The sequence below is a fragment of the Cupressus sempervirens genome, chromosome 11 (genome assembly GCF_028749045.1).
Source record: "Cupressus sempervirens isolate cs-2001-9-10 chromosome 11, ASM2874904v1, whole genome shotgun sequence".
Taxonomy (NCBI): Eukaryota; Viridiplantae; Streptophyta; class Pinopsida; order Cupressales; family Cupressaceae; genus Cupressus; species Cupressus sempervirens.
Genome location: NC_143128.1, coordinates 48,499,793 through 48,523,901, shown reverse-complemented (window position 1 = coordinate 48,523,901; position 24,109 = coordinate 48,499,793). Strand labels below are relative to the sequence as shown.

Genomic DNA, 24,109 nt, shown 5'->3' with positions numbered 1-24,109 from the left:
TAACATTTTTGGCGACTCACATGGGACACAAGCCTGCTATGTGTATGACCAGTTGCCATATAAAATCCATTAGGCTACAGAGTTAGAAAATAAGACAAATTCTGAGCATTATGTAACCCTAACCCTACCATGAAAGGATAGAAAATGAAACCCTAGTCTCCGAAACTTGGAAACAGAAGACCCAAAACTGCCAAAACTTTGAAAAGCTGGCAACTCCCAGAGAGAGCCATGTGCCCGTGCACTTATTGAAAGCAGGAAACAACAGAAAGGAACCAAATCTAGATAGAATTCCATTAAGGAATTCGACAACTAATGGTTCTGTGGCATCCTTCAAGGCAATTGCCTCTATCCATCTAGTGAAATAATCAGTAGCAGCCAAAATCCATTTATGACCTGCACTAGATGGAGGGTTAATGGGGCCTATAAAGTCCAAACCCCACTGGGTAAAGGGCTGATCCACCTGAATAGGATGAAGGGGGAGAGTTGCAAGCCTCTATTTGCCTGAGAAGAAGGAACACTTCTCACATTTTCTCACATATCCATAAAAATTGTGGAACAGAGATGGCCAATAATAACCAGCCCTCATGATCTTCATGGCAATTGTTCTCGTAGAGAAATGGCTACCATCAGGGCCATCATGAAGTTCCTTTATCATCCTCTCAGCCTGATCCTCTTCAATGCATCTCAATAGGGTCCCATTAAAATCCCTCTTGAATAGGATGCCATCAATCACAACATAGGGAATGGACTACATTCTATATTGTCTCCTTTTGGTTCTGTCCAATCCCTGAGGGTATCCATTCCCTGATAAGAAGCTCTTCATATCATTTATCTAGCTCCTTGGACCATTAGCACTTCCTTCCTCCTGCTGCTCTGTTATTACCATAGCAGTCTCTTCATTAGAATCCTGACCTGATAACAATTCTTTGCATAATCCTCTTCCCCTTACTAGCTTGGTAATCTGAATATCGACATCATACTCCATTACCCTAGTGATCCATCCAGCTCTCTTTTCATTGATATCTTTGCTTAACAAGATGTCTTTTACACTGGCATGGGGCACCAACAAACGGATCCTATTGTGGGATAAGAGGTGTTTGAATTTCTTTAAGGCTCTGATGACCGCGAGGGCCTACTTCTCAAAAAAGCTATACTTATCCTCATATTCTTTGAGCCCTTCACTAAAGAAAGCTATGGGCTACTCCTCATCCTTGTCATTTGTTTGAGTCAAGACAACAGAGATACTTGACTCACCACCTAGAGTGTAGAGGATGAAATCTTTCTCAAAATTTGGGTTCATGAGAGTAGGGGCTGAGGCTATGGCTACCTTGATCCCCTCAAAACTCTCCCTCCCTTCCTTGGTCCATGAGAAGACCATACCTTTCTTCAGCATAGCTGTAAGAGGTTTCACCATGGTAGCAAGATTAGGAATAAACTTGCTTACAAAATTTATCCTACCAAGGAAACTTTGCAGCCCCTTCTTGTGTTTAGGAAGAGGAAGGGCAAGTATTTCCTTTGTTCTTTCTAGATCAATGGTCAACCCATCCTTAGATACAATGTGTCCCAATAATTTTCATTGGCTTGTAGCAAAGACACACTTGGCTGGGTTAAGGGAAACCCCAAACTCTCTACATCTTAGAAATACCTGTCTTAGATGATCAAAATGATCTACATTTTTTAAATATACATTTATATCATCAAGGTATACTAAGACAAACTTGTCAATTAATTTTTTAAAGGCTATCTCCACTGCCTTTTGAAATGTGGCACCTGCATTTGTTAGTCCAAATGGCATCTTGCAATAAGCATAGGTGCCCCATTTAGTAGTAAATGTTGTCTTATATCTGTCAAATTCCTCAACCGACACTTGATTATAACCAGAGAATCCATCAAGAAAAGAGAATCTCCTCAAACCACTGACTTTGGACAGAATTTGCTCCATGGAAGGGAGAGGGTGGTGATCTTTAAGAGAAGCCTGATTGAGGTCTCTAAAGTCCACACACAGTCTGATTTCCCCATTTTTCTTCCTTACAGGGACAAGGTTAGCTATCCATGATGAGTGTTTGATAGGAAATATTATATTAGCTTCTATCAACTTGGACAGCTCTTTTCTCATTAGAGGCTCAATCTTAGGATTCACTGGCCTCTATTTTTGCCTTACTAGTTTGGCCTTATCAATTAAATCTATGGTATGCTGAAACAAACTAGGTTCAAATCCTTTTAAATCATCATATTTCCAAGAAAATACATCATTAAATTCTTGACATAGATGGATGAAGTTTTCTTGCTCAGTTTCAGAACATACCTTCCCCATATGCAGAAATTTTTTATCAGCAATTATAACTGGGGCATAATCATCCTTTTCTGCAGCTAGATTCATTCCTTTGCCTCTTGTTTGATCATCGAGATTAAAGGCACTCTCCAAGGTAATGAGACCCTTGGGCAACTTGTTAGAATTGAGATGAATGATCTGATCACCATACTGATCTTGTAGTTTTGACTAGTTCCGATCTGAGAATTCTGCTTCATTCTACAAGAACCTCACAATTTGCTCATCAGAATTAAACACCTGCTAATGAGTGTTGTTTTTAGGGATGGCATGCCTCACTACCACCCTTATTTGTTGCTTCTTCTTCTCCTCAAGATTCTCTGGTACATCATAAGCTGCACCCACTGCTGCAAGTCTATCAGCATGTTTATTTTCTTTCCTAGGAATGCTCTGAATATTAAATACATTGAAGCCCTCAAGCAAATCCCAAACTCTATGTTTGTAAGACTTGAGTAGGAAATTTTTGGTGATATTCCTATTTCTCACTTGGTTAACTACCAACTCACTATCTCCATATACTCTCAAGGCTTGAATTCCTCTCTTTTGGGCAAGTAAGAGACCTTGAATCAAAGATTCATACTCAGCCACATTATTGGTGCAACTGAATTGGAGCCTAAAGGAGATGTAGTATCTTGTTTGTGCAGGAGAGATCAACATAACACCAGCCCCTAATCCATTTCTATTCCTTGAGCCATCAAAGTACATACTCCATATTCCATTTATATCATCATTAGTCCCAACAAGATCAGGAACTTGAGCATTTTTCTCTATTATGCAATATGTACTAAGGCATGTCTCAAGAGTCTCTAACATAGGCTCAAACTGATATGCATTTGCCCACTCATCCCAGAAGAAATCAGGAATCTCTACTGTGGAAGTGGTAGGCTCATTTACTATGTCATTTTCATCCATCTCTAGAATAGGGCAATTCATATTGATGGGATTGGGGTTGTAAGATTCAGTGTGATGAAGGGCTGTTGTTCTGCTCTAATTGAGGCATTGGCTCCATATCTAGTCTTAAATGACATATATGACCAATCAGCAGATATGAATCCACAAATTTGAGCAATGAAGTCTCTTGAAAGATAGATGGCAAAATAGGGTTTGACTTCAGCAACAGATATGTCTTGAATCACAGTGCAACCAGGGCATGCATGTAGGGCCATCTCCACATTCCTTAGGATGCCTACAGTTTTGATAGTACTACCATCTAATTGTAACACATCCCTAACAATGGGCTCATATTTCATTCCTAAAGCATCAACAACACACCTAGGCATTACTGAGCTACTAGCCCCTGAATCTATCATGCAATTGTGGACTAATTTTCCCCCTATAACCAGAGAAACATAGAATGGAGGAGGTCTAACCTTTTTATTTGTCTCCACATCCCCTATTGGTTGTACTAGACTTGTGGCACTCTCCATGGTAGATGGCTGATCCTTGGGTTCAATCTTCTCTAATTCTTGTTGCAACATCCTCTTCTGCATTGGTATGGTAGCAATGGCATCCCACATGGAAATATTCACATTGGTCTTCTTCATTTGCTCTACCACATTAAATGGTGCATTAGCAACTTTGGTAGGAACTCTGGGAGCTGTACTTATAAGAGGTTGAGATGGGGCAACATAAGGATCACTTGCTTCTTTCTTTCTAGAATCTTGATTTTGCTGTTGTGAAGTACTTGTTTGTTCATTTGCTGCATGTATATGAGGTGTAGTACTTGAAGTTGAGGCCTGCTTAGGAGAAGGAGGGGTAGCATGTTCCATAGCTCTCTTCTTACTTCTTGTGTTATGAGCAACAAAATCCTAGTTTACATTACAATGCTCCCCAATCTGATGATTCATGAAAGAGCAATCATTACATCCTTGAATATATGAAGCCTCCTTGGGATGATCCTCCTTGTATGATTGCTTTGCTATAGGTTCTTGGTCAGTCAGGGCCAAATAAGATTCTGGCTTTTGGCACATGCAATAGGTATAAGAATAGTTGCAGGAAGGACAGAAATCTTGATCTTGGGCCAAGTTATTTTGAGGGACTATAGCTCTGTTCTGATTTGAGCTTGAAGCAGATGCATGACTATTTTGCCTACCCTGATCAAAAGAGCTATTCCACTGATTAGGAGACCTACCACCATTTGAAGCTTGATATTGCAATTGGGGAGGCTTGCCACCCTGAGCTTGCTGCCTTTCTAAGGCCACCACCTTGTTACTCATTTTTTGTATTATAGAAAAACTATCCTCTAATATCTTCCCTTGGTCCTTCAACTCCCTCCCCTCCTCTTTCAATTTTTTATCCAGGGTCTTTTCTCTTTTATCTATATTCAGCATTAGACCTTGGAGCATCTCTTTGAGTTCATCTATCCCATTTGAGGATGTGGAAGCTTGAGGGGCTAGAGTAAGGGCTTGTGATGTAGAAGTTGTAGGAAGAGGGGCCGTTGCTGGTTTGTGGTTGGGAACATCAGGAAAGGAAGGCATAGGGGGCCTTGGAGCCAATTTTCCTCCTTGTATCAAGATGTTCTCAGCTTTTATGGCTATCTCATAAGCATTAGGCAAGGTATCTCCTCCCATAGTTTGGATTGTAGTGGAAATATCAATGTTAAAAGCTCTAAGGTAATGCAAGAAGGCATTACCAGAGGTAGGTTTCACTATAGTGGGTAGGTTTCAGTCATACATTCATGGGGGGCTCTTTTAATAGTAGTCAGCTGCTCTAAAAGTGACAGATGGTCACTTCTATCCTCAAAATGTTTGCATAATCCTGCTCCTAGTCCATCCCAATAAGTTATAGAACCATGAGCTAAGCCTCTATACCATTGTAATGCTTTCCCTTTTAAAGATGAGGCTAGAAGTCTGACGATAACATCATCCTCTGTGATACCATGAATATTACAGACATTTGCTACTTCTTGGATGTGCTCTAAAGGGGAGATGGAAGTTTCACCAGTAAAATTAGGTATACTTTTTAGTGCAGATACTGGTATATCATTTCTTTGGGCTAACAATAGAGGACTTCCACCATTAAAGGTGGCAAAATCATGAACTCTTGGCTATGCCATGTAAACAAGTGTTCTATTGATGAGTGTTGATGGCAATCTAGGCTGAGTTTGAATAGTAGGAGGAGTAGAGAGAGATCTTACAGGTATATTAATTGTTATTACACCCCTAACTAGTGATAATGAAGTTGTAGTCCTCCTTCTTCTAGGATTTGAAAGAGAAAGCTCTTGATATCAAAATTTACCTCTAGAAGATGCCCTTGTTTCAGCTCCGGGCATGAATCACTATAATTTTGGCCTGGAACCAGATTTTTTGATGTTCAAAGTTGCCAAGTACTTTGAAGGATCAGCCTCTTAAAGGCTTGAATACTAAAGCCAGCACTACCTCTTTAGCATTAATCTCTAAAACTCTTTCTTCTTGACACCAGTAGACTTTAAATTTTGTTTGAAAAAGTGTCCCATCGGGCATGCCAAAACTGTTGTCACTTAGGTTTGCACCCTTGTCCAAGGCCTATGCACGAGGACAACCTAGTGAAACATGGAAACAACCTCCAAGCTATGGGACTTGAACTACAAGGTTGAGTCTTCGGAGAAGGCCAGCTTCCTCTTACTATCAGGGCACACCTATCTACTCTCGGAAGGAAAAGGGGAAGAAAGAGATGCAGACAACAACTCTACCCTACCTAAACTATAGAGGTGATGCACCAAAATAGAGTGTTCAGACTCATTTCTGCCCATGTATGTGCTACAAAACCAAGATAACATTCAAAAGCCATACACACCCAGACTTGTATCAATCAATATCCACATACAGATCAAGGAACCAGATTGAACAACACAAGGAAAATGGATTTCACTTATATATTATCCAATGGGTCAAAAATAGATGTAGTATGCAAGCCACAGATCTCAACAATACACCAATGAGAGGCAAGATGGATGCACATGCACATTGATGGCTGAAGGAGATGATATAGAATGTTATGCAATTCAGAGACAAAGGGAATTTTTTACTACAGATCTACAAGCAGTAGCAGAGAAATCAGAAAAAAGTCGACCCTAGAAAAAGATCACAAAATTGCCTTTATAGTTCAGGCATAACTGAGGATTTTTTCATTACATTTACTTCTCACCTACTGGCATTAACTTCTCATCCTGAAAATCCAATCAAAGATCTGGTGGTCTTGAGTACCCAAAAATCTAATATTCTTTTGAGAAAGAGCCTGGAGAAGATAGAAATGGTGCCATAACTGCACTCTAATTAGGTAGATGGATCAACTGAGATGGTGGAGTTTCTTTCTATGTTTTGCATTCACTCTTGAGTCGGTGGCATTGATCAAAGGATCGAAATCTCATGGCAAAACCTGATTTGCTATTTTTGGTTCATGAATCCATGAGGTCAAAGCAAGTTGAACAGCTCCTTATGTGCCAACTAGGCCACGTGGGCCAATCGTCTCTCTTTATTTTGTCACTTCTTCAAGGTCCCTTGCGCTGACCATTCCTTACGTTGGACTAATCGCGCCACCCCAGAGCCGTTATCTTTAACTGCAACAGTTACACTAATTGCCAGCCGCCAACTGTCAATTTTCCTTGAATCTGATGATCGTGGAGACTCATTGTACCACTATACTATTCTTACCTCGGGCCCATCATATCTGGTGCCACCTCAGTAACTGCTCTACGCCCAAACGACACTTGGCAATATCTAACCGACATACCCTGTTGCAACCTGGCCCTGCCGACACATGGCGAAAGGGCACTATGTCGTTAACATAAAATTTGTGCAGCTTATCCATAGCCTGATGGCACCTGTCGTTGATCTCCATAGATCTGATGGTGGAGATCTTAATCCTTTCATGCACTGGCGACACTGACTGTATTCTGTCCTGGCATACGTGGTTTCTCCCCATTAGCCTAACAAACCACCACCTTGGTCTGACAAAGCATCAACTTGGAGGGCTCGTACCGCTTGACCCTACTAAGGGACACATGATGCCCAAGCGCCATGTCACTATGAGAAAATCGAGGTCAAATTCCCATAGCGTCGTAGCGCCCAACTGATGACATGTCATCTGATTGCACGTGGCTCCCTCTTATTCGCCATCATGGCACCAGGTTTTTTTACTATGCAGATGAGGTACAAATGGGACCCAACTGTCTAATCACTCCTACAGTCGGTCTGATCTTTCATTTGGGTGCTATGTCGCCAACAAAAAACTCATGGGTTTTCCGTTGGCGACATGGCGCCTTACCACTTTTTGAGACTTTCGGCTGTCAGAACATGCTCGCTCACCGCCATGAACACTTTCCAGTCCGTGAATTGACTGTCTGCCGTAGAACCTTTTTCGACAGGCGCTATGTCACCATGGAGATTTTTTGGCAAACACACAATAGCGACATAGTGCCCATGGTGCCACATAACTTTTTCGAACCACCAAACCTGCTACCTGGCCTGTTGGACCTATCAAAGATGTGGCGAAAGGGTGCCATGTCATGTATGTAAATCTTGTGCAGCTTCTGATGGTGAGATAGGGCCGACCATAGATCTGACTTAGATCTGACGGCAGAGAACCTGTGATTCGTAGAGCCATGTTCTAAGGCTTGGCATTAAAATAGTATTATCTTCAAGAATTAGCCGTTGGATGAGCCAAACATTTGAAATTTAAATCTTTGGCGGGTGAACAAAAGATAACAAGTTCTTTTGAGGATATTCTCGAGGTTTCCTTCTTGAGTCCAATGTTTGAAGAAGAGTTTTTAGATCAGCACAATGATGAAATGGCATAGGATGATTCTAAAAATAATAAAAATAATAGCTTATGTGGAGCAATGTATTCAAAGGAAGAGCCATTTTCCAATCCATTTTATGATCAATATTTGCATTTAGAATGTGAGAATGAGATGAAATCGAATAAGGAGGACATGTTGCAAAGTGGTACTGAAAGCTCTCCAAATATCTTACCTAATCAGATTCTTAATAAAGCTAAAGCAATATTTTCTATGACAAATAAAAACATAAGTGTGTTCTATTCAGCATGGATTACAATGTATTTGAAGATCTCTCAAAGGTTAAACAAAAGTTAAATATGAAGAATTACATTAATAAAAAAGAGTTGGTAAATATTGGTCATGATTGTGATGCATTTGATATAGGTATGAAGTATATGCACCATACCGAGGTAAGTATCTATCAGGATTCTATGATGATATTTATTGAGAAAAAGCTTAGTAAAATGTTTCCAAGTTTTCATCATATTTTTTCTATGGATTTAATTTCTTTTTATACTAATCAAATGAGTGGTGCAAGAGGTCATATAGTTGAGTTAAATAGTGATGAAATTTATTTCTTTTCTATTAATCTCATTGATAAGACAACTATAAATTCTAATTCGAGACAAGTGGTGAATGAAATCCACAGGTTATGTAATGATTGTTTTCTAACACTTGTTAATGGATCAGATTTTTATAATACCATATTCAACAGGTTCATAGTATTGCAGATTCAGAATCAGGTATTTGATCAAGGAAAGAATCAATTTTCATTTTTGGGGGCCGGTGGCTACCCAATTTCACCTCGCATCATGCTAAGCATGAGTACTTGGTCTGCTCCTCTAGAGATAACTGAGATCTCGCTATGCTCACATGGAGAATACATACCCAAAAAGAGCCACTGATGGAGCCTAAAATTTGTGTCTCCATTTATACAGTCACTGAATTGTATCAGACATCATTACAAAGATAGGATTGAGACACTGTTCATGGAAGTAGAACTGATGGTCTTGAAGGATAGAGGGTGCTTGAAAAATTGGATCTCTCATTACCTGAATGAAAATATGCTACCATCTACTTCAATATTCTTTCAATATTTTGGAAATTATCAATAGTTTTGTTTCCTTCCAGCCATCACCTTTAGTTTTGAAGTTACATCGGGATTGGTTAATTGTCTCAAAATATTGGTTGAATAAAGGAAAATATGTATACATTATGTTGGTTGTTCATAATGAGATTATTAATAAATCTAAACAATACTCAGACATCCAATGCATGCCTTTAATGGAGTAGCAACAGTCATATACGGTGACAATTAGAAATGAATTTGGCATATGCTGATTTTAGTTTTTTGTGATTCTAGTATTTATATTTGTAGTTAGGGGCAACAAAAACTAAACTGAAGTAGTAATTAGAAGCTTTATTTGTATATGAATTACTGCCCAGAAAAGGTTATCTCTAGTGACCAAAGAGTACAATCAGCGTATGCATATATGCAAGTCTTCTTAAGATGTGGCAAAGTATATACCAAACAAGCATGAATAGATCATGATAATCATGTTGATGAATAGCAAAAACTAAGGAATGGAATTATAAAGACTATTTTGAGGTTTTAATCTGCCATCCTTATATTTATCTTGGCTGTTGACTCATTTAGATCTCATGAAGGGGCCTTTTGAGCAACTTTTCAAGGTCCCTTTCCGATGGTCTTAGCAATACAAGCATTGGTAGATTGTTTCCATGTACTAAGAAGAAGTGATCCTCCATTTGCTTCTCCTGATGCTCTTTTGCAACAAGGACTCTCATCATTCGTAACTATTTTTATTATGCATTTCAATGATTCAAGAGTAGCAAATATAGACCTAAGGAATGTTCTTCTACATTCTATATCTGTGTTGGTACAGTATACAGAATACATGTTTTCCTTTGAAAGAAATAAAGTGTTAGTGGAAAGAATGCCTGGAGCATTACTATCAGCATTTGATAATAGGTTTTGGATTCCAGTAACAAACATTCTTCTACATCTCTTTAGGGGTTCTGGATTTGGAACATCAAAACATGAATCTTGGTCCAGTTTGCTTCAAGTCTTATTGCGACAAAAATGTATCTCAGATGAAAAGCTTTTGCATCTTTCCTTAATCATTTTTTTAACACTTTGAGTTGGACCATTACTGAGTTTTCTATTTCAATCAAGGAGATGCAAGAACATTACTAGGGTTCAGAATTGCTGCAAAGAAAATGCATGAATTTTTTTGAGCTTTCTTGTAACTCGGCAAGAGTTCTTGAGTATTTCACTTGTGAAATTCCTTAGGCCTTCCTTTTTGGTTATGAAATTGGAAGACAATGGATTGACTAATGAGATCATTGTAATGGCAGCATAGGAAGACACTAATATTATGGCTTTCGAAACAAGTACAAAAGTTGAAGCTAGTGATGCACAAAAAACTCCAGTTCTGATTGATGATAGTGTTTCTAGCCATTGTACAAATGTAGAAGCCTACTCAAATGTAGTAACCAAAAAGGAACATACTTGCAATTTCATGATAAATTTATGTTTGATGTTGCTTTGTATTTGTTGTAGATAAGGAAGATTGGAGAAAATGTGGATAGACTCATGTCTTCAGGCACTCGAACAGAGGATGGAAAACTTGGACATACAGTCTAAGATTATTTACAGATCCAACTGCAGGAGAAATAATGATGCATTAGGTTTAGGAAAGGTTTATGGGAGCACCATATGGAGGCACATCGATTGATGATACTCACGCTAGTATTGAAGCCCACCTGTGTGATTCCCACCATTTGCGAATGAATTAAAAGAGAGTTACCATGGACTGTTAATTATAGAAAGGATAAAAATAGCGAGAGTCAAAGTGTGAAGTTCAAAAATATGTGGAACTTATGCACAGGTAAGGGACTAAGTGTCCAAGTCTCTACGGGTTTCACCATGCCGATAAAATACTTCACTTTAGGAAGAGGAAATTATTTTCTCAAACTATAGTCTTTGCCAGAAATGTTAGGTTAAATTGGTGCATCAGAAGTTTAATCTTCATCTTACTAAAATTCTTTCTTTAATATTATCACATAGTTATATATTGTGATTAGGTATTGTGAAGAGTGGTTTCTTTTAGTTTGCAACCTTTTTACCTTTATAAATGTATATAATGTCAAATGACAAGGGGGAGAGAAGACAATTCATATCCATATTTTTATTTTTTACCTATTGTATATTTTATGATGTATTATATTCTTTTAATTAGTAGAGAAATAAATTTTTGAACTAAGCCTGTGGATGGTAGATTTTCGATTGAATTCTTGTGCATGTCTGGAGTCGAGTTGTATTGGATGGATCATCTGTGAGGAGTGTCTCCCATACAATTTTATTTACGGATCAGTAAGACGTATTTATTTAATTTATTTGTATTAGAGTTTTAATTTTTTATTAAGTTGTGTCCTTTATAAGTGTTTTTTATTATTTTCTATAAACATTTTAATATTTGGATAAGTGGACTGGATCATTATTGCATTTTAAATTAGATAAACTTAAATACTGTGAAATACTTTATTGTTTCCGTATTTATGTCTAATTTGTCTTTGCAAGAGTTAAAGTGCATGTTAGACTAATTTAGATTGCATTCATATAATTGATCTGTCACGTCAGAATTATTAAAATTATTTATAGTTTAATATATTGAACTTTATAAAGTTGTACGTTTCAACTAATAATGTTGACTCTGATTACCCATTTAATTAGGCACTAGTCTTTTACTCCTGATCTATAATCCATATCCTAACAATTGTTCAATTTATTTCCATTGAAGAATTAATATATTCATTCATTGCAATCATCTATTATAATCAATTTTATTTAAAAACATTCATACAATTATTTACTTTTATTTTTAATTCATAATTTCTAATTTTAAAGCCTTCTATAATTCTTGTTGTTTTGAAAGCTTTCATTGCATTCACGTTCTAGTTGATTTTTTTTATGTGTCTTGGATCTAAATGTTTTGTCCAAGACTAGATGCAAGGCTAGCTTCCCTCTTCTTGTCTTGCTTTTCCTCCCCCTTTTCCTCAAGAACATCCTTTTCTCTATCCTACCCTTCCACCTTAACTAGTTTGTCTAGGATGGTCTTTAGCCAGTCCTATGCTAGAAACCCATAGATGGATCAAGTTGTCTTAGTAGCTTTTCCCAGGCCCTTCTCCTCCTTATTAACCTACAAGAAGTATAATATTGTGGTAGTGGAGTGCATGACCTTAGTGGAAAACCCTACCAAAGTTTTGAATCTCTGGAAAACACCAGTTTGATTGTTAGCTAGGTCCTTCAAAGACTACTAAAACCTTTCCAGTCTAGCCTTAGTGTGACTATGCTTCCCTTTCTTCCCAACATCTTTGTTGGTTTCTGTCCTAGGGGAAATGATATCCTCCCACACACATTCTAGTTGGGGTGTCCTTCAGGCTATAAGAGATATGGGAAGAGCTAAGAGAGCTAGGTGTAGGCTTGTTGTCCTAAGGAAGTCTCTTCTTTCTCGTAGGTTTGGCATCACTATTGGAAGACTTAGAGGTGGAATCATGCTTGGGGGCGGGCGGGGGGGGGGGGGGGGGGTGTGAACTAAATTTTTCTAACCAAAGACAATTATTGGTTCTTTTGGTTCTTTGTGTACCAATCCTTGTATCTAAATGCGACTCTATTTGGATGATCTTAACCTCAGGGTCCATTTTGACTTCCGAGCTAGGGTTTTCTTGAATTTCTTGTGGTGAGGTATCAAGCCTAGGTCCAAGGAGTCTTGGGGGGTGGTAGAGGCTAGAGAGTTAACTAAAAGAGGTAGGCTTTAGGCTAGGTGTTGGATATACAGTTTGTTGATAAGATCCTAATGGATAAGGTAGAAATTTTTACCCTCATCATGTTTCCTCCTAGCCTTAAAAAAATAATCTTCCAATGAGTACAATAATAGAAACATGAATGAAATATTATCAAGATTCCTAAACTAATTCAAATTAGGGAAGTGGTAATAATAGATTACATGAAAGTGGTCCCCCTAGGTGATATACCACATATATGCATAGCAGATGGCATGCCAAGGCTTAGGGAGGGCTTCTTGTGAAAACCCTCTAAGCTTTCGCATTAGTTCTTCCTTGAGATTGAAAAATTTCCTCAAACTGGCTTCCTCATTGACCTTAGCCTATCTCCTCCATTTCTTTCCTTCCATACTAAATTCTTTGACCCTCACAATGGTTTCCTTAGAGATCTCAAATCCCATACCATTGATAGTCACCTTTCTGTCCTTCCAAGTTATATTTCATCACCTCTTTGAATTGTATTCCTTTTATCTTATACTCTAATATGTTGGACATGATGGCAAGCATATACTAGGTTTTGTGATCTATTTTTTGTAGTTATTTGTTTTTTGATTATGAATCCATTCAAAATCTGTTTGAATGAGATTTACAACCTCTTCAAAACCTCTTTTATGGTTAACAAAATGTAATTTTATATTCCCTTCTAATACTCACACTGTTCTTTGGTGTAACTAAATTATAAGGGAACTAAATTACCAAATGGATACTCTCTAGTTTTGGAACTTGATAACATAGCACATGTAGAGAAATTTGGTTGGATGAGAAGGGAAGGTTCATAATAGTACAGGAAAATTTAAATTACTCTCAACCTCCCTACAAGGTATAACTATCTACATTTTATCCTTATTTAAAATTTATTGAAAAATTAGGGATACTATTGAGAAAATTCAGCAGAATATTTTTTGGCTAGGAATAGATCAGAAATCTAGGATAAATCTCATGTCCTGGGAGAAGATCTTCAAATCTAAGTACCAAAGGGCATTAAACTTTAGAAGAATTATAGATCTTAATTGACTGCATATGGCTAAAGTAGGATAGAGGTTGACTTAGAATGTAGCATATTGGTGTAGAATTATGAAGGAAAAATACATGTGAGGTTCTCCTTTCTAAAACCGCTCAACTAGATCAAGAATATAGAAAAACATTGTTAAAAACTAAACTCTTTTGAGGAAGGGAAAGAGATGGGTAGTTAGGAATATGAACACTATCATATTTTGGGAAGACAAATGGAGTCGTGATCTTGCTTTCCAATCCTACTACTGCATTTGATACCAAATGACCATGATAGGTTTGTCATTAGTATGATGTAGTTCAACCTATCATCATGACAATTCTAATGGTAAGTTGTTAGAATTGCGACAACGATAGGTTGTGATGCCATAATTTTGACAGACCTATCATGGTAATTTGGTATGAAATGTAGTAGTGACCCAATATTTCTTGGTGAAGAATGCTTGAATTTAAACCATTTTTGCACATGGATAAGTAACTATATTGATAACGATGGGAAATGGAGAAAACATGACCATATTATCTCAATTTTGAAACTAATCTAGGGGCTAAAAAGTATTATGGAAGGAACGCAAATTCCATCCTTCTCTACCAAGAATTCTATTGTTTGGGATTTGATTGCCTTTGGGGAGTTTGGTGTCAAATATACCTACAACACTATGGTTTATCTAGTAGATTTTATGGACTAGAAATATGTTTGGAATTCAAGCATAATCCCAAAGGTTATCTTCTTTTGTTGGGCAATACTGCATGGGAGCATACTCATGATTGGCAATATATAAAGAAGAAATTTTCAATTAGTTAATTGGTGTGTGATAATCAAGATTGATGCAATTAACAATGATATAATCAAGATTGATGCAACCATTTATTTCAAAAAATAAATTCTCATTGAGATATTCCCACCTTCCTATTGGCAACCAATAAAGTGTACAAACTATTCTATCCTTGAGATATGACCACCTTCTTAAATATTATTGTCTTTTCTTGTGTATTTAAGAAAAAAAACTACTTTTTTAATTTTAAAATAATTTTCTTATCAATTTTACATTTGATTATGAAAAAAGCTCGTAATAAATTTTAAAATTACATAAAAAATTAATCAAAATATATTAATTTATCAATTTCTTAGTCACTAATAGTGTTATCATTATTTTGGACCCACATGCCTTTGGATGTGGCTATTCAAAAAATTGAAAACATCATGAATTTTTCCAAAAAAATTAATAGCATTTGATCTTCATGATCTACATAGTTTGCAGATGAAAACAACAAAAAAATTGTAGTAAAATAACTATATTTTCATGACTATGGAAAAAAAAGTTTGACTTTGTTTTGTCTTTAGTACATTTTGTTTGGAGATTATCCTATCCCCATGCCTTTTGAGTGATATATCGTACTTTGCTACTAGCTAATCTGATACTCTATATAGTCATACATTAGGATGGTTTGGTTTAAAAACACCTTAACCATCTACATACTTATGCGAATGAGTTAAAATATATCTCCCTTCCTAATGGGATTTAGTATGGTGTCCCACTTTCTATCATTTGTATAACAGATGATATTTCTTTTTGGATAATCATTCATTTGCATGCAATTATAACTCTTTAAATGTCTTATGTTTTCAATTGAATAATAACTTAGCTGATCAGTATCCAACATACTATCTCTAGAGTTCCACACTAGATTGATTATCATCCACATAATAATTCTCAATAAAATTTCCATCACAACTATTTTGAGGATTCATACATTTTCTCTCATTAGCAATGATTTCTTAAAGCCTCTGCACCAATTATTCAAAATGAATATTGTGTCAATCTTCAAAGTCAAGTCCTAGATTAGTCATAAGGTTAGCAATATGATTTCGTTCCCTTATAGTATGGCTAACATCATATCTGATGCATCAACTTTTGGGAGTCATAAGTTTTGACTCAGATATGGGTTTTGGCTGAAATTTTATAGGTGGTCACGTGAGGAGGAGTTGTTTGGATGGTTGATCAAGCTTAACTTGATAGGTGGCCATTTTGACATTTTTTCAGGAGCCAAAAATTTCATCTTGACCTCCTAAATTAAGTTTTTGTATTTTTTTCCAGTTTTTAAGAAAGTTATTTTTTAAATAAATCTGAAATCATACTCTTGATTTCATATATTAGTTGGCAATTCATCTTGCCTTTGTCGGGGGCTTTTCTTGGGAAAAATTGAGATTTGTAGGATGGATTTTGGAAATTATAAAAAAAGAAAAATTTTGTTTTAATTTTCAGAATTCATCCTACAAATACCAATTTTTCCCAAAGAAAGCTCCCAACTAAGGCAAGATGAATTTCCAACTAATCTATGAAATCAAGAGTATGATTTCAGATTTATGAAAAAAAACTTTCTAAAAAACTGGCAAAAAATACAAAACCTCAATTTGGGAGGTTAAGATGAAATTTTAGGCTCCTGAAAAAAATGTTGAAATGGCCACCTATCGAGTTGAGCTCAATCAAAAATTCAAATAAATCCTCAATCAAAAGTTATGACTCCGTAGAAGTTGATGCATCAATATCTCTTAAAAGTAGATAGATTTTTTTTTACATTCTCAAGGATACTTACCTAGTGTCCCCATGCGGCTACTTAAGTACAATTTGTACTTAAATTAGGCAACTATATGTCAATTTTTTATTATGGGGAAAGAAATAAGTTAGAATCTATCCCTACTTTTTCAATGTCTCTGTGTAAAATTTAAATAAATGTGTAGCTAGAATATGTGCTTATTTAGAAAAAAGACACATGACTGCATAATATTTTTTATTTTATTTTATTATCTCCTATTTTTTTTCAAGAAACTTATTTACAAAATTTATTATTAAATTTATAATTTAAACATTCTATTTTAGATGTCGACTAAGAAATAAAGAAGCAAACATCAAGAACCATGGGGCCACCAACTCTATATATTATTCCTGAAAAAGTTGAACATTAGAAACTACCCAAAATAAGCTTAGTAGTCACATGGGGACCTACCCTTAATAGGTACTAAGTACATCCATCAGTTTCTTTCAAGTAATCCTTTAATAACTTTGAGTCTCTTTTAAGGATGTGTTTGTCATAATTTAATTGTTTGAAGCACTTTATCTTGTGTCAAGAACCAATAGCTCCAGTCTTATTATTTGATCCAATACTGGAACTTTTGTTGAAACCTTCAATAAAAGTAACTTTCCAATTTCTAATATTTTCCTCGACTAAAAGTTCCTAGGAGTGTCTTAGGTACACCTTCAGTTTTCTTTTTACTATACCAATCAAATAGATATTTAAGAGGATTTTTTTTATACTCTAATTCTTGTTTGACCTTCATTTCTCAAAGGTAATAGCATTGATATTTACCTTAGATTGTTGTTTGATAATTTGGGAAATGATGGCGTTATTTCTTGACTGATCTAAGAAAATTCTGTTATTTCAATCTTTTCATATGTTCCATATGAAAAAAGGTGATCCAAAAGTTCTTAATCATAAGATGATTGAAGAGGGAGAGACTCTAGTAACATTTTCTTGCGATGCCAATCATACTTGGAAGATCACAAGTCAGATTATCCTCAATCTTTATAATTTTTACTGATTTAACATTTTGATATTAGTTCTTGAAAGTCGATAATTTGTAATAGGCCTATTTAAACCTTTACTATAATTATTTATGAATCTTCAAATAATATCTAAGAATATTTTTATTTTTTAAAATAAAACAATGAATCTGAATGGGAAAATATTATACATGATATTCTAAGCCATAAGTATCTAAGCTCTAATCAATAAGTACTAAAGCTGTATCCAGAACTAGTTTACCGTACCTCGTCTTTTTTAAGCCCGCTCTTGTCATATTCTCCCTCAGCCACCTCCGTTGTCGGGATTCTCCCCCAAGTTCAGCTCATGCAAATTAACTCTCGAAATGCTCTAACGAAGCCTGAGCTGCTGATCAACATTTTGCATATAGCAAGGGAAACGTTTTCCATAAGTACACAAGAAAATAGATAAAACTCTATGGAATTCTTCAATAGCACAAGAAAATAGCTAAATTGCTGGAAGTTTCCACGGGGCAGAAGAAAATAAATAAGATTTCACAATCAAATAGATAAAATTCTACTGTCTCTGAGTGGTACAAGAAAATAGATAAGATTTTAAGGAGTTCCTGAGCAGCTTAATAAAATAGATGAAACTTTATAAAGTACCTGACAAACGCACCAAACATAGACCACAAGAAAATAGATCAAATTCCATGAAATCCAGAGGGCCAAAAACATAAATAAAATTTCATAGGATAAAATTCTACCTTTAATTGTCAAAGGAGGTTGCGTTAATCGCGTCCTAACCTCATTATAGTTTGGTTGGAAGAGTTTAGGTTGCTGCGATCTTGGCTCGTCAGACTAACAAATAATGAACCACTTTCCACATTGTATCACAAAAATATTATATATAATAATAATTATGTACACTGTATTGTTATTTGTCAAAGGAAATTGCGTTAATCGCGTCCTAACCTCATTATAGTTTGGTTGGAAGAGTTTAGGTTGTTGCAATCTTGGCTCGTCAGACTAACAAATAATGAACCACTTTCCACATTGCATGACAAAAATGTTATATATAATAATAATTATGTACATTGTCAAAATTTGATGTTTTGAAATGTTTTCTTAAGAGATCATTTTCACCATGGTAAGATATAAAATGTTAAATTTGGATCTAAGCTGAGATGATTAGATTTTTACATGTTTGAAAACTTCCACGCCAAGGATTACATCAGTATTATATGTTGCAGAATGATTATATTTATTATCTTTTGAATTCATAACAATCAGCAGACATCATGCTATGGACTCGGTGTCACTGATACCATACTACTAATGTTATACTTATGAAATATAAAAACAGAGAATCCAGCGGTAAAATGTATATATATATATATATATATATACATTCTGTTTTATATGCATCGAACTTAACATGAAAAGAGAATACAAGAAACCCATGTTACGGCAATGCCTTACATGACTCCTTTATTAAAATCTGGAAAGGCTTGCGCTTGGAAGGTTGTCTTCAATTTCTGTTCTGTGACCCGTGACAACGTATGAAGAGGGATGATTTGGCAGTGAATAATTCGAAGGCAGAATAGAATGCGAGTGTGTGATATGATTATGAGAGTCTATAATATAGAGATGAGCCTGATTCTACGGCTTCCTTTAGTTAAAAAAAATCTATTTGAATTTCCAGGATGATCATTCGGATTCCAATTATTAAATCGACTATGAAGAGAAAAATGAATAAAAGAAAAATAAGAACTTGGCAAGAAGAATTGGAAGATTATAACTTGAAATTTATAATAATTCAATTATTATAACTCTAATATTATTATAACGTACAACTAAACATCACTCTATTAAATTATTAAATGGTAATGGTGCCAAATCATTTTTATATTATATCAATATGCATGCTTATAAATATTTATTAAAATAATATGATGAAATATAAATTAAAATCTTTTGATGTACTTTATATTTTTAACCAAATTATTTTAATTAAATTATATATTTAAATAACTCATGCAAGTCCCACAAATATATCTTTTTTCAAGTCGCAAGGTCCTCTACACATTTGCCTAGTGATGGTGACGCTCCTACCTAATTCTTTTTTGACAATGCTTTCACCCCTTCAATATGTTTCTTGCAAGGAAGTTCTCCATAGCTAAATTATATTATCATACTAAATTATTTAATCATAAATAATCATATCGGTTAACCATCTTCTCGATTCCATGAATTCATGATAAATGATCAACTAACTTGTAATCCTCACTTTGAAATTATAATGACTAACCATTTTACCATTTCTTATGATTATAACGAATTAAACTGCCAATTGACTTCATCTGAACCTCAAAGACTACATTTTAAATTAGGTAAAAAATTGGGATGTAACATATCATTCCCCTAGTGGTTCATCATCCTCGATGAACTTGAAATTGTAATGAACATAATAAAATAGTATTTTTAAAATTGGAATGTAATGTACCATTCCCCTTGTGTTTCATCGTCCTCAATATCCTTTGCAATTTAGATGCTAAAAGAATATTTCAAATACAAGATATATATAACATTGTGATATCATCTCTTTTCTCAATTGAGTTAGAATCAAAATCATAATCGAGATGAAAGATCCATATTTACTTTAACATTTCTAGAAAAATACTTGCATGGTAACATAAAATTAAACATGCACTAACCTAAGTTCACTTTATCATACTTGTGGTTGTCTTAGCATCATTTGATTTATTCTATTTTATGTTCTTGTCATACTCATATAGATACTCACCATATCATTAGTTTGATTCCATATTGATATCTTCATTTAAGAGAATTTTTAGGGTTCAATGACTAAAAGTAAGTTAAGTATTCAAAATTGAAATTCTTTAGCTAGCAAGTTCTAGATCATAACTTGATGGTTGTCTTAGCATCATTTGAGTTGATTCTATTTCATGTCCTTTTCATACTCATATAGATACTCGCCATATCATTAGTTTGATTCCATATTGATATCTTCATTTAAGACAATTTTCAGGGTTCAATGACTCAAAGTAAGTTAAGTATTCAAAATTGAAATTCTTCAGCTAGCAAGTTCTAGATCATAACTTGATCATAATTTAAATCACTTATACATATCATTGGGCATATGGCATTCATTATTGGGTAGATCATCCTTGGAACTTATAGATCACTAGGAATAGGTAAGTGAATTCATGTTTTTCCATTTAAGTGACTTCGGTCCTCATGTTCGTCTCATAGTATTTCATTAGAACAATCATCTCATGATAGAATATAATAGCTTAATATGTAAAATCAACATCATGCATATTATACATGTATAAAAATGTGTCAAAAGGGTAAAGACATGATATGCTATGCAAGATCATCAAATCAAGACCGTAAGCAGCTAAAATTTTTCATAAGATTCTCATGTGTAATTATTTGGAAATTCATCTTTTCCATTTCTATGATTTAGGCTTCCATGCCCATCTCATCAAAGTTTACATTTGTAAACAAGCATTGATAGTTCCAATTATGCAAGCATGTTTACTCCTTACTGGAGCAAATAATGTTCTTGTCATTTAATCAACATCAGAAAGCATCATGGTTCACAGTTTTGTTTTCATTCAGTTTAAGTTCAAATATGTAACAATTTATTTCTATCATTAATTGCATAAAGAATTATTTAGCCATCATGATGGATTTAGATAACTTTTTATTAAGATTATATAAACTGTTCTAGATTGTGCAAGCCTCAGCCTAAACCATACTTATCCCTCACTCATTCTAACTTATTAGAATTCCTTCCTTGGGATGTTCATCAATCCAAACATTAGAGTATTTAGGTGGATTGAAGTCCCAACAATTATTCGCCAAAATAATTGAAGCATCTTGAAAATCAACAATGATCACCTATTTGGAAAATCTATCTAATTCCACCTTGGCCAAGGATTTCAAAATTTGGGTTGACAAACTCGATCTCCACCACTTGACTTGCTAGTCCTTTTTATCTTCTTATTTAGGTTTCATCTTTATGATATCATAGTTTATACATTTGTCCATTTTATATCATCTTAGCCTTCCTAGCTATTCTGAAAGATTTTCAAGTCTATTTTTCCAATTTTGATTGCAATATCTATTATGCAAAAAAAATCTTTTTAAACATTTACAATTTTAGTTTCTCAAAAATAGTGTTGGACCCAAGGTTTCAGCATTGAACCCAGCGCTTTGATACCATATGTAACATCCAACGTCTTGGGTCTAAATTAACATCTATCATACTCAAACAATATAGTTGTTACTTCATTTCATAGGAAGATAGTTATATCATTCATGTTTATGTGAATACGATTTATTGTTAAAATTAGTTTCACATAATTTCTTAACTAAAAACTTGAAGTACCATCAGAAAGAAATTACTACATAAATTGAAAACCACATACCTCATAAAACTGAGATTGAAATCAAACTAGGGATGCTTTTCCAACCACTCGAGTTAGTCCATGAATACACTATAACAATTACACATAATGACTATCACCTAAAAAATGCTATACCAAAATCAAATGATGATGACAATTAAATACCACTATATTTAAAATTAGGGCATCATATACCACTATAATAATTAGGGCATTGTTTTCATCGGTTCATTTAGGGCTTCTAATACCATTGATTCAAATAGGGCTTTCGCTACCACAGATTCGATTTAGGGTTTTTGATACTACTAATTCAATTAGGGCTTTCACTACCACAGATTCAATTAGGGCTTTTGAGCCCATTGTATCACTTAGGGCTCTAATACCATATGTAACATCTAGTTTTTTAGGTTTAAATTAACATCTATCATACTCAAAGAATACAATTATTACTTCGTTTCATAGGAAGATAGTTTTATCATTAATGTTCATGTGAATAAGATTTACTATTAAAATCAGTTAGAAAAAATTTCTTAACTAAAAACATGAAGTAACATCAAATAAAATTACTACAGAAATTGAAAACCACATACCTCAAAAAACTAAGATCGAAATCAAACTAGGGACGCTTCTTCAACCACTTGGGTTAGTCCATGAATACGCTATAACAATTACACATGAGGACTATCATCTAAAAACTACTATATCAAAATGAAATGATGATCACAATTAAATACAACTATATTTAAAATTAGGGAATCATATACCACTATAGTAATTAGGGCATGGTTTACCATCAGTTCATTTAGGCTTTATGATACCATTGATTCAAATAGGGCTTTCGCTACCACAAATTCTATTTAGGGTTTTTGATACCACCAATTCAATTAGGGCTTCTAAGCCCACTATATCACTTAGGGTTCTATTCATTACTCCATCAATTTAGTGCTTTAGGTTCATTTCCTTCTGATACCTAAACTATTTTTGATAAATAATTGAATGTATAGCTTATCTCTATCTAACGCATGACTGACATCTTGGAGAGAGGTGAAACATTGTCAAGGGCTTAACCACCCAACCTGGGACCAAATCTTATCCCCACATGATCTCTAATGATAAATTCCCTCCCTACTCAGAATAGATAAGGGTCATCTTGCCATCCACTAGGATTCCTGGTATTTTAACATGCAACTTGGCACCAGGAGATAACAATTTAAGCATGAGTTATTAATTAATTTATACTAAAAATGATTACCATTTTTCTGTCATAATTGGTACTGATTCATATTATTGATGATTACTATCTCTCTCTTCATCACCCATCTTCTTGGCTACATAGCCAGGTGAGTCCCAAGAGTTCAAAATTCTTAGAACCACTGGTTCTATCAAATATACAAAATGATCACATGCATCCAACATTTCACAATCTATGATCCATGATTATGTTCTTAAGGATTTTATAATTGATGTTTAATTAATTAATTAATCATAATTTATTTCTCTTTAACTCCACCTCTTCACCATTTTACTAGCATCATTGCCTAGTGAATTCCTTGGTGCTCTAATTTTCAAGATATCATTTTCACCATGGTGAGATATAAAAGGATAAACATAGATCTAAGCAGAGATGATTAGATTTTTACATATTTGAAAACTTTCACAGCAAGGATTACATCAGTATTATATGTTGCAGAATGATTATATTTATTATCTTGTGAATTCATAAAAATTAGTACACATCATGCTAAGGACTTGGTATTACTAATACCATACTACGAATTTTATACTCAAGAAATATAAAAATTGAGAATCATTACATCCTTTTTTTATATGCGTTGAACTTAATATGAAAAGAGAATACAAGAAACTCAGGCTACGACAATGCCTTACATAACTCCTCTATTAAAATCTAGAAAGGCTTGCGCTTGGAATGTTGTCTTCAATTTCTATTTTGTCACTTGCGGCAAAGTATGAAGAGGAATCACTTGGTAGTAAATAATTCGAATACCAAGCTCTGTTATTTGGGTGGTAACAGTGATAATGAGTTCGAAGGCAGAATGGAATGTTAGAGTGTGTGATATGATTATGAGAGTGTATAATATAGAGATGAGCCTGACTCTATGGCTTCCTTTAGTTTAAAAAAATCCATTGAAATTCCCAGGATGACCAT

The 24,109-nt window shown here is 34.8% G+C and overlaps 1 protein-coding gene across 1 annotated transcript in view; it reads right to left on the bottom strand.

Annotated features, from left to right (window-relative positions):
* LOC149528190 (uncharacterized) overlaps positions 1-18,227 on the bottom strand; it is an 83,469-nt gene extending 65,242 nt beyond the window's left edge. The window contains exons 1-2 of the transcript XR_016358736.1: positions 18,170-18,227; positions 17,792-17,909 (exon numbers count right to left, since the gene is read on the bottom strand). The gene's annotated coding sequence lies outside the window, so the exon portion shown is untranslated. The remainder of the gene's footprint in view (positions 1-17,791; positions 17,910-18,169) is intronic.
* Between the last annotated feature and the right edge of the window lie 5,882 nt (positions 18,228-24,109).